General features: G+C 38.9%; 1 protein-coding gene and 1 pseudogene across 12 annotated transcripts in view; both read right to left on the bottom strand.

The window, feature by feature from the left end:
- NUBPL (NUBP iron-sulfur cluster assembly factor, mitochondrial) overlaps positions 1-15,162 on the bottom strand; it is a 397,698-nt gene that overhangs the window by 185,632 nt on the left and 196,904 nt on the right. The gene's annotated exons all lie outside the window — the stretch shown is intronic.
- Positions 267-650, bottom strand: LOC115852197 (HIG1 domain family member 1A, mitochondrial pseudogene; annotated as a pseudogene).

The following is a 15,162-nucleotide window of genomic DNA, read 5'->3' as shown; positions in this document are numbered from 1 at the left end:
GGGACACGGGTTCGTGCCCTGGTCCGGGAAGATCCCACATGCCGCGGAGCGGCTGGGCCCGTGAGCCATGGCCGGAGCCTGTGCTCCACAACGGGAGAGGCCACAACAGTGAGAGGCCCGCGTACCACAAAAAAAAAAAAAAGTGACATATTTTTGTGCTAATCTGACTCCCCTGAATGACCTAGCTAGTGAACTAGTCACTAGGCAAATCAAGCCTGCCAGAAAGGAAGCCAATATTCAAATTACCAAGTTATTGTCCAACCCACAGAATTTATTTTCAACATAAACATATAACCTCAATATGAGATGTCTAACTAAAGCAAACACCACCAAGACCAAGACAGCATCTCGTCTTCTAAGGTTTAGGTTTTGCCCAGAATTCTTGATACATGGAATAGCCCACACCAAGAGTCATTGCTCCCACAACAAAGCCTTGGGCTGCCACGCGCATGTGGATCAGGTGAACAGATATTTTAGTATTGCCCCTGCTCTTCAATTTATATAATCCATATGCAATGATTGCTGCAAAACCTGCCATTCCAATGGGGACAAATGGTGCCTCTCTAGCTTTTCGGATAAGTTTAGATCCCTGATCTTCATCATATGAAGAAAGAGAAACATCTGTGTCACTTGACATAGTGATTGAAGAATCTTCAGACAACGGCACAACGTCGCAGGCTCCTACCGGCTTCTCGAAACGTGCTTCTTAAATTTAGATTGGAAACATTGTTGTTCATTAACCAATGGCATTATATCAGTATTTGCTTTATAATTTGATTCCCAATCTAACAAGGACTGAAGTTTCAGACTGAGTACCAGGAGTGTCCTTAAAGATAAAACATTGGCCACTAATATGTATAAAATGGATAACTAATAAGAACCTGTTGTATAAAAATAAATAAATACAATTGTATTTAAAAAAAAGGATAGGGCTTCCCTAGTGGCGCAGTGGTTGAGAGTCTGCCTGCCGATGTAGGGGACACGGGTTCGTGCCCGGGTTCGGGAAGATCCCACATGCCGCGGAGTGGCTGGGCCCGTGAGCCATGGCCGCTGAGCCTGCGCGTCCGGAGCCTGTGCTCCGCAACGGGAGAGGCCACAAGAGTAAGAGGCCCGTGTACCGTAAAAAAAAAAAAAAAAAAAAGGATAAAACATTGGAATACAATTCCTAGTCTTTAACCCTTGGCTACAATTTGTCTAACAACAAAACAATTTTATTTTGGAAAGAATTTTTATAATTTGATGGCTAAAACAATAATTCTCTTCCACATCATGCGATTCTTTGCCAAATATCCATAAATTATAATCCTGTCCAACATTTGCACGGAAAGATACCTGGAAGAAGTCCAAAACTGACTGTCTCCTTTAAAGTTTCACACTACAAACTGAAAACATAATGAAGATTTACTATCTCTGAATACCAGGAAAAGCTATGGCCTAAGTCTACCACCTATTAGGTACAAGCATGTTTCAAGCTTTACAATTTGAGGTAATTATAAATTATAAAATGTAGGGGAAAAACAGCACAAAAATCCAAAGTAGCCAAATATGGCCCATGGTCATTTACTTATTTAATGATGGCAACAGTAAGTTTCTGATTCTCCAAACCCCAATAGGCTTTCATGTTATAAAAACTACTGTCCAAATTGGCAGTCAAAGAGTATTACTGTAAAAGAGATAATTGAGGCCAAACTGCTGTTGGTGGGGAAAATACTAGTGTGGACTTGTACAGCTTTTTCTCAAGAATCTATCATGAGTGAATAGGAGTTCAGTTAATGTGGCAAAAGGCCCAATGCCTTCCACAGGCAATAAATGCCTTTCACTTTAAACGATGACTGAAATATTAAGGTGGCTTTATTTAAAATTCCCACCCCATCTCATTTAAGTGAATGAGAGGCAGAAAAGCTTCTGGCTTTCCTTCTCTCTGTAGAGTCCAGACAGGAAGAAAGTGCATCGCCTCATTTTCATAATGTAATGCCAGTCTGGTAGTGCAGCTTCTCTTGAGCCCATGGATATTTAGCATATTGTCTGACTACTCTGCCGTATACAGTAGCTTCTCCCTCCCTATAGAAAAGAGATCAAAACAGGCCCCACACTAGGACTACTTGGCTGTTTTCTCTGCCCTCCCCTGGAAGAATAAGAGAGAGGACCAAGATGTGATCATGTTGCTCCCCTTGCGAGTGTTCAGTCTTTGTCGCTTCTCTTATAAGAACCATTTCCAAAAGTTTTATTCCTGCATCAATCTTTACTTAATGAAGTGAAGGAGAACTTTTTTCATAACTCTACCCTATCAGAATAAACTCTTCTATCCATTACTCCCCACTGCAACAAAATATACTTATATCAGAGTTCATCTCCAATATAAATATTCTATTCATTAATTTGATGACAGTAAAATTTTGCTTTCTGATAGCATGGATTTTCACTAATTTGAGTGTACTACTGATATCTGTATTAGCTTCAAACTTTTAGAGGGCAGGAATCTTTGCTTTGTATTTCATGTATTGCAAGTCACTAATTCACAGTTATAATGATGATCATGAAGAAAAAAAAAACTTCTGGTTATTTTCCACTTGCTGTGCTCCACTTCCTTCCTCTCCACCTTCCCCAAGCTCTGCTTCATTCTCTGCCCTGATCAGTGCCCAGGTAGCTGACCTCTGTGGACTGTATCACCTGAGTTTCCTTACCCTCTGGCTTTCAATAAGGATCTGCCAGTAGGAGGTATCAGCGGGATAGGAGGCTGTGGGAGGAGAAAGACGCTCTAGTACTATTAGTACCACACACAACTGCTCCCTCCCTGCCTTGCAGGAGTTCTGCCCTTGGCTCTGTTCCTCTGTGGCCACAAATCCCAACAGGCAGCCCCTCCTCCATGGCTTCAGCAGTCGCCAGGTCCCACCGACACAGTTCACTCTCTGCCCCTTCAGGCAGAGAGACAGTAAAAATTCCTACTGTCACTAGTCTCTGGGTACTTCACCATCTCTTGTTTGTTTCCTTAATGCTGCCCACACCTCGGTAACTAGTCCCTTCATTAAACCCACTCTGTTAATTCCTTTAAAGATGTGTCATCTCTTTCCAGCCAGGACCCTGACTAATATAGCACCTTAATATGAATAAATTACTAAAACTCTCCAGTCTCTCAAAAAACAAAAATATGCTTCATAGATTTCATGAGAGGCATAAACTCTTAATTCCAAGAGTTAAAGTCAAATTAAGATAGTCTTCAGATACTCATACAGAGGATCTCAGTTGAAGCAAAGGAAGGAAGAAAAATATTTTAGGCAACATTTATTAGAATTCAAATACTAGCATAGTGCATATATTTTCAAAAATTTCAAGGAACTTATAATGTTCCTAAAAGAAATATTAATCCTCTTCCATTATGGATGAGCAGTTAAGTGTTCAATAATTCCCAAGAGTTCATCGCTATTCATTAAAAAACAAAAAAACAAAAACTTGGAAGTCAATGATGGAGTCTACCCAATTCAATATATGGCACCAACTAATTTACAAGTGAAACAAACAACAAGCAAAAACTCAGCAAACTGTATTACAAAAAAAAAAAAAAGTAAGAAAAACAACAAAACAAAACCAGCACTGATAACTCTGGCTTTTCCCCTTGGCAGGTTCAACAAGACAAGAGTAAATCCAAAGACTGTAACCGGTTATTTGCCACACACTATTCTGTCTCCTTTCCCTCTAGCAATTACTACAAATTCAAGGCACTTGCAGTATGTAATGATTCAGTCCACATAAGCTCAAATTTAAATCATTAGCCACTAATACTACTGTCAACACATTTATCACTATTGTTGCTACACGATTTTAACACAAATAAGAGGATGATATTTTTTTCGTTAAAGTTTATTCTTATAATAAGCTTGTCATCTATCCCATGGAACAAAATCGAACACATACAAAGAGTTGCTAATTAGCATTCAGAAAGAAGGTTTTTTTGCTTGTACAGGTCTGCCTCCATGAATTTTGCAAAAGGATGTCTCTTTACAAGTATAAAACAATTTCATTCTCAACATGGCATGGAGAAATGCAAAGTTCATATAAAGGCTCTTTGTAATTCACATTTCACTATCCACCCCCTCCCCCCAAAAAACCTTTTACTTATTTTTTTAACATCTTTATTGGAGTATAATTGCTTTACAACGGTGTGTTAGTTTCTGTTTTATAACAAAGCGAATCAGTTATACATATACATATGTTCCCATATCTCTTTCCACCTGCGTCTCCCTCCCTCCCACCCTCCCTATCCCACCCCTCTAGGTGGTCACAAACCACCGAGCTGATCTCCCTGTGCTATGCGGCTGCTTCCCACTAGCTATCTATTTTATGTTTGGTAGTGTATACATGTCCATGCCACTCTCTCACTTTGTCACAGCTTACCCTTCCCCCTCCCCATATCCTCAAGTCCAATCTCTAGTAGGTCTGTGTCTTTATTCCCGCCTTAACCCTAGGTTCTTCATGACTTTTTTTTTTTCTTAGATTCCATATATATGTGTTAGCATACGGTATTTGTTTTTCTCTTTCTGACTTACTTCACTCTGTGTGACAGACTCTAGGTCCATCCACCTCACTACAAATAACTCAATTTCGTTGCTTTTTATGGCAACGAAATATTCCATTCTATATATGTCCCACATCTTCTTTATCCATTCATCAGTTGATGGACACTTAGGTTGCTTCCATGTCCTGACTAATGTAAACAGAGCTGCAATGAACATATTGGTACGTGACTCTTTTTGAATTATGGTTTGCTTAGGGTATATGCCCAGTAGTGGGATTGCTGGGTCATATGGTAGTTCTATTTGTAGTTTTTTAAGGAACCTCCATACTGTTCTCCATAGTGGCTGTATCAATTTACATTCCCACCAACAGTGCAAGAGTGTTCCCTTTTCTCCACACCCTCTCCAGCATTAATTGTTTCTGGATTTTTTTTTTTTTTTTTTGCAGTATGCGGGCCTCTCACTGCTGTGGCCTCTCCCATTGCAGAGCACAGGCTCAGGACGTGCAGGCTCAGCGGCCATGGATAACGGGCCCAGCCGCTCCGCGGCATGTGGGATCTTCCCGGACCGGGGCACGAACCCGTGTCCCCTGCATCGGCAGGCAGACTCTCAACCACTGCGCCACCAGGGAAGCCCTGTTTCTAGATTTTTTGATGATGGCCATTCTGACCAGTGTGAGATGATATCTCATTGTAGTTTTCATTTGCATTTCTCTAATGATTAATGATGCTGAGCATTCTTTCATGTGCTTGTTGGCAATCTGTATATCTTCTTTGGAGAAGTGTCTATTTAGGTCTTCTGCCCATTTTTGGATTGGGTTGTTTGTTTTTTTGTTATTGAGCTGCATGAGCTGCTTGTAAATTTTGGAGATTAATCCTTTGTCAGTTGCTTCATTTGCAAATTTTTTCTCCCATTCTGAGGGTTGTCTTTTGGTCTTATTTATGGTTTCCTTTGCTGTGCAAAAGCTTTTAAGTTTTATTAGGTCCCATTTGTTTATTTTTGTTTTTATTTCCATTTCTCTAGGAGGTGGGTCAAAAAGGATCTTCCTGTGATTTATGTCATAGAGGGTTCTGCCTATGTTTTCCTCTAAGAGTTTGATAGTTTCTGGCCTTACATTTAGGTCTAATCCTTTTTTTTTTTTTTTCGGTACGCGGGCCTCTCACTGTTGTGGCCTTTCCCACTGCAAAGCACAGGCTCCTGCAAAGCACAGGCTTCGGACGCGCAGGCTCAGCGGCCATGGCTCATGCGCCCAGCCGCTCCGCGGCATGTGGGATCTTCCTGGACCGGCGCACGAACCCGCGTCCCCTCCATCGGCAGGTGGACTCTCAACCACTGCGCCACCAGGGAAGCCCTAGGTCTAATCCATTTTGAGTTTATTTTTGTGTATGGTGTTAGGAAGTGTTCTAATCTCATTCTTTTACATGTAGCTGTCCAGTTTTCCCAGCACCATTTATTGAAGAGGTTGTCTTTTTTCCATTGTATATTCTTGCCTCCTTTATCAAAGATAAGGTGACCATATGTGCGTGGGTTTACCTCTGGGCTTTCTATCCTGTTCCATTGATCTATATTACTGTTTTTGTGCCAGTACCATACTGTCTTGATTACTGTAGCTCTGTAGTATAGTCTGAAGTCCGGGAGCCTGATTCCCCCAGCTCAATTTTTCGTTCTCAAGATTGCTTTGGCTATTCGGGGTCTTTTGTGTTTCCATACAAATTTTAAGATTTTTTGTTCTAGTTCTGTGAAAAATGACAGTGGTAGTTTGATAGGGATTGCATTGAATCTGTAGATTGCTTTGGAGAGTAGAGTCATTTTCACAATGTTGATTCTTCCAATCCAAGAACATGGTATATCTCTCCATTTATTTGTATCATCTTTAATTTCTTTCATCAGTGTCTTATAGTTTTCTGCATACAGGTCTTTTGTCTCCTTAGGTAGGTTTATTTCTAGATATTTTATTCTTTTTGTTGCAATGGTAAATGGGAGTTTCTCCTTAATTTCTCTTTCAGATTTTTCATCATTAATGTATATTATAGGAATGCCAGAGATTTCTGTGCATTAAATTTGTATCCTGCTACTTTACCAAATTCATTGATTAGCTCTAGTAGTTTTCTGGTAGCATCTTTAGGATTCTCTATGTAGAGTATCATGTCATCTGCAAACAGTGACAGCTTGACTTCTTCTTTTCCAATTTGGATTCATTTTATTTCTTTTTCATCTCTGATTGCTGTGGCTAAAACTTCCAAAACTATGTTGAATAAGAGTGGTGAGAGTGGGCAACCTTGTCTTGTTCCTGATCTTAGTGGAAATGGTTTCAGTTTTTCACCATTGAGGACACTGTTGGCTGTGGGTTTGTCATATATGGCCTTTATTATGTTGAGGAAGTTCCCTCTATGCCTACTTTCTGCAGGGTTTTTATCATAAATGGGTGTTGAATTTTGTCGGAAGCTTTCTCTGCATCTATTGAGATGATCATATGGTTTTTCTCCTTCAATTTGTTAATATGGTGTATCACATTGATTGATTTGGGTATATTGAAGAATCCTTGCATTCCTGGAATAAACCCCACTTGATCATGGTGTATGATCCTTTTAATGTGCTGTTGGATTCTGTTTGCTAGTATTTTTGCATCTGTGTTCATCAGTGATATTGGCCTGTAGTTTTCTTTCTTTGTGACATCATTGTCTGAAAACCTCTTTTAAAGTGTTCAAGTAGTTTCTAAAAAATACCATACATTTAGATGGAGCTTTTATATTCATTATCTCATTTGATCCTTATAAGTCTATGGGGTAGGCAGGTATTCCACAGGTAAGGATAAAGAGAGAGGTACTTAACACTTTGCTAAATATCCCTGCAAGTAAATAAAAGAATTTATTATCTTACAATGGAGCAATGCTAGTGATTCTCACCAGTAATTTAATACAGAGCCTGCATGTAACCAAATAACAACTGCCCACATGCAGACTATTATCCCAGACACCAAAAAAAGTTAATACTAAAAGGTATCAACTAACCACAAGGATGTTATATATAGTACAAGAAAAAAGACAGCATAAAGAAATCCCTAAAATGAAAATATTTTTCTCTCAAAGGAAGAGTGAAATAAAATGTATGTTTTTTAAAATAAATGCTTTCTTTAACTTACACATAGAAAAAAAGTTCCTAGGTAAAAGCAGTTGGGGTGGGAGAGATCACAGGAGTGAGTTAGCAGGATGGTAAGAAAGATAAGGGGGCGCAGATCTGTTCACATAAACAGTGACAATTAGTCAACTAGCTTTGTCATTTATTCAATCAATATTAATTGCATAAGCCATTGTCCAAGGTACTCTAAGAAATACTGTGATAAATAGGAAAAAATTATTGCATTCAAGCAGCTTACCACCTAGTTGGGAAGATAATACCAACACAGATAAAACACTCATTCACTGATCAACATTTCCTGAGTGGTCACAGGAAGGCACTGAGTTTAGTATCGTGAGAAACACAAAGATGAATGAAACAGAGCCTTAGCCCTCCAGGGTGTAACAGTCTGGTAGAGAAGATAACACAGTTACGCAAGTTTTGAACAGAGAACATAAGAAGTGCTATAGGAACGGTCCAAATAAAATGCTATGTGAATTCCAAAGAGGGAGAAATGTTTCCTAAATGCGGGTTTGGGGAAAATGCTAAGTAGTAGGCATTTAGAATAAAGGGTATGCAGGATTGGGGTTCCCACTGACTGGGTAGGAAAGACATTTTAAGTGAGGGTCAAATGTATGCTAAGTTAGAGATTTTGGAAAGTAAAGGAAGGAAAGAGGGGGCAGTGAGTATATAAGGTTTTTGGGGGAGTGATCCCATGGTATATGAAGGAGTTTAGTGGGAAAGGAAGGGAAGTCAAATCACAGGGGGGCTCAAATGGGAGTCTAAGAAGCTTATGTGGTTTGTGGGATATGGGACATAAGAAAAAGTAGAACACAGCATATCTTAAAAGAGATCTAAAGTCAATGATAAGAGGAAAGGAAGATTAGGTTCACAAGTAGAGAAAAGATAATTTAATTAGGTCTAGAAAGGCAGACATGATTCTGACAGTCTGCTCCAGATTATATAAATTGATGAAAGCCATGGTTCAAGCCAGGCCAGTAACCCTTTGGTTGGTGCACTTCCATCCAAATCTTGGGAGCTGGCTTAATTCTGGTATATACTTAGATATATTAGTTGTGAAATGACATTGGCCTGAATAAAACCAAACCTCAGGAACTAAGCCTTTAGCAAACACACATATACAAAGACACAATCATCATATGCATCTGTCCCCCCCAAATTCTTTTGGTAGGATACTTTCTTCGTTTGCTATTTTTTTCTAATTATAAAATTAAGACATACTGACTGTAGAAAATCTAGTCTTCTCATTGCCATTAATTTTAACATTGACATAATAAGCCATTGTATGACTGTATTAACACTGATACCTACAATGCTATACTGAGAGCTAGTGTGCCTGGAAACCAGCCAAATACCCAAGACCAGTATGGTCAGCCCAAAGACAATATTGGTCTTCCCAAGAATCATTTGGGGCTCTCCTCCTAAAGCCCAAAGGAGACTGCTTCTAGACTGCCTCCAACCTTCCCAGGATGTATAAAGGGGCCCAAAGCAATCTCTTAGGAGTCAAAAACAAACAAGCAAAAACCGTGAATATAGGAGACACCAATCTAGACCATTGGTTGGATACTCACCATGTATGGGTGCACAGGTTTAGGCATATTCATTGACAAATTTATTTTTATCAGAGATTGCCTGGATTAGAGTAATTATAACCTAAATGGGCTGAATGGGCCGGAACTAAACATAGAAAACCAATGAGTCAAATATTGTTGGGTTTTGTATAAGGGCAGCTTGATGTAGAGGTTAAGAGCATGAGCTTTAAACTCAATCAGAACTGATATGAACCTCAGTTATAACCCACTGTAACTGTGTGGTCTTGGGAAAGTTACTTAACCCTTCAAAGATTTAAGAAAATAGGGATAATATAACACCTGTGATCATTAAATAAAAAACAAATATATGGAAGGCTGTCATTAAATGTCAGTTTATTAATAACAGCCAATCATCATGGTACCAATTTACACAGAAATTTATTGTCTTTAAAAAATGCATGCTTTCTCAGCAAAGGAAACCATAAACAAAATGAAAAGACAACCTATGGATTGGGAGAAAATATTTGCAACTGATATGGCCGACAGGGCTTAATTTCCACAATATACAAACAGCTCACATTAACTCAAAAACAAAAGAAACAAACATCCCAATCAAAAAATGGGCAAAAGACCTAAATAGACATTTCTCCAAAGACATACAGATGGCCAACAGGCACATGAAAAGATGTTCAACATCGCTAATTATTAGAGAAACGTAAATCAAAACTATAATGAGATACCACCTCACACTGATCAGAATGGCCACCATTAAAAAGTCTACAAATAACAAATGGTGGAGAGGGTGTGGAGAAAAGGGAACCCTCCTACACTGTTGGTGGGAATGTAAGTTGGTGCCGCCACTGTGGAAAACAGTATGGAGGCTCCTCAAAAACTAAAAACAGAGTTGCTGTATGATCCAGCAATCCTACTCTTGGGCATATATCCAGACAAAACTATAATTCAAAGAACCATGCACCCCTATGTTCACAATATCACTATTTACAATAGACAGGACATGGAAACAACCTAAATATCCATTGACAGATGAATGGATAAAGAAGATGTGATGTACATATATACAATGGACTATTACTCAGCCATAAAAAAGAATGAAATAATACCATTTGCAGCGCATGGATGGACCTAGAGATTATCATACTAAGTGAAGTCAGAAAGAGAAAGACAAATACAAACACCATATGATATCACTTATATGTGGAATCTACATACGACACAAATGGACATACTTACAAAACAAAAACAGACTCACAGACATGTGGTTGCCAAGGGGGGAGGGGGAGGGATGGAGTGGGAGTTTGTGGTTAGTAGATGCAAACTACTACATATAGAAACATTAAACAACAAGGTCCTACCGTACAGCACAGGGAATTATATTCAATATCCTGTGATAAACCATAATGGAAAAGAATGTGAAATAGAATGTATGTATATGTATAACTGAATCACTGCTGTACAGCAGAAATTAACACAACATTGTAAATCAACTGTACTTCAATTTAAAAAAAAAACAAGAATGAGTGGTATCTACTTTTTAAATTATAAAAATATACACGTTCATTATAGAAAACTTAGAAAATACTGATAAACAACAATTTTACTGTCATAGTCCAGATATAGCTAAGTTTATGTATTTTCAAAAGCATCTTTAGTACCTGGCCCTATTGGTTTTTTTTAATGAAGCAGACTTGGCAAGTGACATATATGTTAAGTTTCCATAACAGAATTATAGAACACTAGAAGTTTCATTTTCAGATTTCTTTCCCAAGAAAAGACAAAGCAAACTAGGTGTGGTGCTATCTTCAATGTGCTACAATGAATCTTATTTATTCTTTAAGGTTCATCTCCATGATGTGTTTTACAATTCTCTTCAAACTCATGATCTCTTCTTCCTTTGATCCTCCATACCATGGGGCTTACATCTCTCATACAGCACTTCTCATACTCCACATTGTAGCTATCCATGTTTTTTTTTCTTACCTGCCATTCCCTCTCCCTGCCCTTCCCCTTGCTCTATCTCCTAGGGCTGGGACCTTTTTTTTTTTTTTTTTTGGGAGTATAGTTGATGTACAATATTATATATGTTACAGGCATACAATATAGTGACTCATAATTTTTAAATGTTATGTTCCATTTAGAAGTATTATAAAATATAATATCCTTGTAGCTTATTTTACATCTAATAGTATGTACCTCTAAATCCCCTACCCCTATACTGCCCCCACTAGTAACCACTAGTTTGCTCTTTGTATCTGTGAGTCTGTTTCTTTTTTGTTATATTCACTAGTTTGTTGTATTTTTTTGGATTCCACATAAAAGCAACATTATACAGTATTTATCTTTCTCTGTCTGACTTACTTCACTTAGCATAATACCCTCCAAATCCATCCATGTTGTTGTGAATAGCAAATTTTCATTCTTTTTTACAGTTGAGTAGTATTCCATTGTGTGTGTGTGTGTGTGTGTGTGTGTGTGTGTGTGTGTGTGTGTGTGTGTACATCTTCTTTATCCATTCACCTGATAATAGGCATTTGGGTTGCTTACATATCTTGGCTTTTGTAAATAATGCTGCTATGAACATTGGGGTGGCATGTATCTTTTCGAATTAGTGTTTTTGTTTCTTTCAGATATATATATATATATATATATTCAGAAGTGGAATTGCTGGGCCATATGGTAGTTCTACTTTTAGTTTTTTGAGAAACCTCCATAATGTTTTCCCCAGCGGCTGTACCAATTTACATTCCCACCAATAGTATACAAGGGTTTAGGGATGAGACTTTTAACTGGAGGACTGCGAACCTTCTGAAATCATATATAAAAATAGTGTTTCTGTAGGTACAAATACATTTTCATGGACGGAATCCATTTATATAACAAATACTCAAAAAAAGGTCCAAGAATGGAAAAAAGGTATGGAACGCTTGTCTAGGGCAGCAGTCCCCAACCTTTTTGGCACCAGGGACTGGTTTTGTGGAAGATAATTTTTCCACAGATGGGAGGGGGATGGTTCAGGCAGTAATGCGAGAGATGGTTCAGGTGGTAATGGCATAAATGTGGAGCGAAGGGGAGTGACAGATGCTAGAGGAAAGTCTTGTAATTTAATTATCCTTGGATTCTCTACAGTAGGGGTCCCAAAGCCCCAGGCGGTGGACTGGTACCAGTCTGCAGCCTGTTAGGAACCAGGCCACACAGCAGGAAGTGAGCAGCAAACAACTAAGCAAAGCTTCATCTGCCACTCCCCATCGCTCCCCATCACTCACGTTACTGCCTGAACCAACCACCCCGTCGCTCACATTACTGCCTGAACCATCCCCTCCCCTCTGACCGTGGAAAAACTGTCTTCCACGAAACCGATTCCTGGTGCCAAAAAGGTTGGAGACCGCTGCTCTAGAGTGCTTAGCACCTACCTTCATATGGATAATATTTGCTGATTTACAACCTTAATGTTGACTATACTTCAATAAAAACATAAAAAGTAAAAAAGAGAAATGAAAACAAAAACTTGAAAAGAAGAAGAAACAGTAGCAAAAGTAGCAGCTACCTACTATGGAATATATTGCAAACTTTGAGTTGATGAGTTTTTCCCAAAAGAAGATTCTAAGAATGACAGCAAAATAAAGTATGCACTGGTTTCCTTATTAAAAAAATAAAATAAAATTTTATTAATAAATCATAAAATCAATGTTAGGTTTATGTTTAATGCAATCTTAAAAAATATGTTTTCCAGGCTTCCCTGGTGGTGCAGTGGTTGAGAGTCCGCCTACCAATGCAGGGGACATGGGTTCATGCCCCGGTCTGGGAATATCCCACATGCCGCAGAGCGGCTGGGCCCATGAGCCACAGCTGCTGAGCCTGCAAGTCTGGAGCCTGTGCTCCACAATAGGAGAGGCCACAACAGTGAGAGGCCCACGTACCACAAAAAAGAAAAAAAAAAAGTTTTCCTCATGCTTCATTCTCTCATCTTATTATAAAAAATACTGTTTCTGAAAGGAGAATGATGCTTACCAGGGGCCAGAGGGAGGAGGGAATTCAGAGTTATTGTTTACTGGGTAAAGAGACTCAGTTTGGGAAGATGAGAAAGTTCTGGAGATAGATGGTAGTGATGGTTGCACAACAATATGAATGTACATAATGCTACTGAACTGTTATGTATATTTTACAACAATTTTAAAAATACTGCTTTTTATTCACATCTAATATGAATCACCTATTAGAGGGTAGACTCTTCATCAGAGATAAGAAAGAAAGAAATATACTGCTTAAATTGTAGGATATAAGAAACAAAGCTTCAAAGGAAAAGTAAATATTAACACCAATCTACACATTGTTGGTTTTAGAATATAAGCACAAATTATAACAGGGTGATATAATCAAAAATCCTGTCCAAAGAGAGGGGCTGTTATCTCAGTAAACAAAGGAAAATTGCTTAGGGAAATCAGTTTATCTGTGTGAAGTAAATTAAACTTTTTCAAGGTACCAATTCACAACTCAGGGAATAACTGAAATTTTAGCTCAATTTTACCAACAGTATCCACATAAATAATAAAAGAGTTTTGGAAATCTGAAACAGGCATTTCAAACTTCCAGGAGTACAATTTAGTCAATAAACATTTATAAACATTCTTTTTTTTAAAAATTTTATTGGAGTATAATTGCTTTACATTGTTGTGTTAGTTTCTACCATATAACAAAGTGAATCACCTATACCCATACATATATCCCCACAGCCCATCCCTCTTGCGTCTCCCTTCCACTCTGCCTCCCTATCCCACCCCTCTAGGTGGTCACAAAGCACTGAGCTGATCTCCCTGTGCTATGCGGCTTCTTCCCACTAGCTATCTATTTTACATTTGGTAGTGTATATATATCAGTGCCATTCTCTCACTTCTTCCCTGCTTACCCTTGCCCCTCCCTATGTCCTCAAGTCCATGCTCTACGTCTGTGTCTTTTTTCCTGTCCTGCCCCTAGGTTCTTCAGAATCTTTTTTTCTTTTTTTTTTTAAGATTCCATATATATGTGTTAGCATACGGTATTTTTTTCTCTTTATGACTCACTTCACTCTGTATGACAGACTCTAGATCCATCCACCTCACTACAAATAACTCAATTTTGTATCTTTTTATGGCTGAGTAATATTCCATTGTATATATATGCCACATCATTTTTTTTTTTTTTTTTTTTTTTTTGCGGTACGCGTGCCTCTCATTGTTGTGGCCTCTCCCGTTGCAGAGCACAGGCTCCAGATGCGCAGGCTCAGAGGCCATGGATCACCGGCACAGCCACTCCGCGGCATGTGGGATCTTCCCAGACTGGGGCACGAACCCGTGTCCCCTGCATCGGCAGGTGGACTCTCAACCACTGCGCCACCAGAGAAGCCCCGCCACATCTTCTTTATCCATTCATCTGTCAATGGACACTTAGGTTGCTTCTATGTCCTGGCTCTTGTAAATAGTGCTGCAATGAACACTGTGGTGCATGACTCTTTTACAATTGTGGTTTTCACAACGGTATATCCCCAGTAGTGGGACTGCTGGGTCATATGGTAGTTCTATTTTTAGTTTTTTAAGGAACCTCCATACTGGTCTCCATAGTGGCTGTATCAATTTACATTCCCACCAACAGTGCAAGAGTGTTCCCTTTTCTCCACACCCTCTCCAGCATTTATTGTTTGTAGATTTTTTAATGATGGCCATTCTGACTGGAGTGAGGTGATACCTCATTGTAGTTTTGACTTGCATTTCTCTAATGATTAGTGATGTGAGCATCCTTTCATGTGTTTGTTGGCAATCTGTATATCTTTGGGGAAATGTCTATTTAGGTCTTCTGCCCATTTTTGAAATGGGTTGTTTGTTTTCCTGATATTGAGCTGCATGAGCTGCTTGTATATTTTGGAGATTAACCCTTTGTCAGTTGCTTCATTTGCAATTATATTCTCGCATTCCAAGGGTTGCCTTTTCATC

Source organism: Globicephala melas, chromosome 2 (assembly GCF_963455315.2).
Source record: "Globicephala melas chromosome 2, mGloMel1.2, whole genome shotgun sequence".
Classification (NCBI taxonomy): Eukaryota; Metazoa; Chordata; class Mammalia; order Artiodactyla; family Delphinidae; genus Globicephala; species Globicephala melas.
This window is presented reverse-complemented; position numbering and strand designations above follow the sequence as displayed.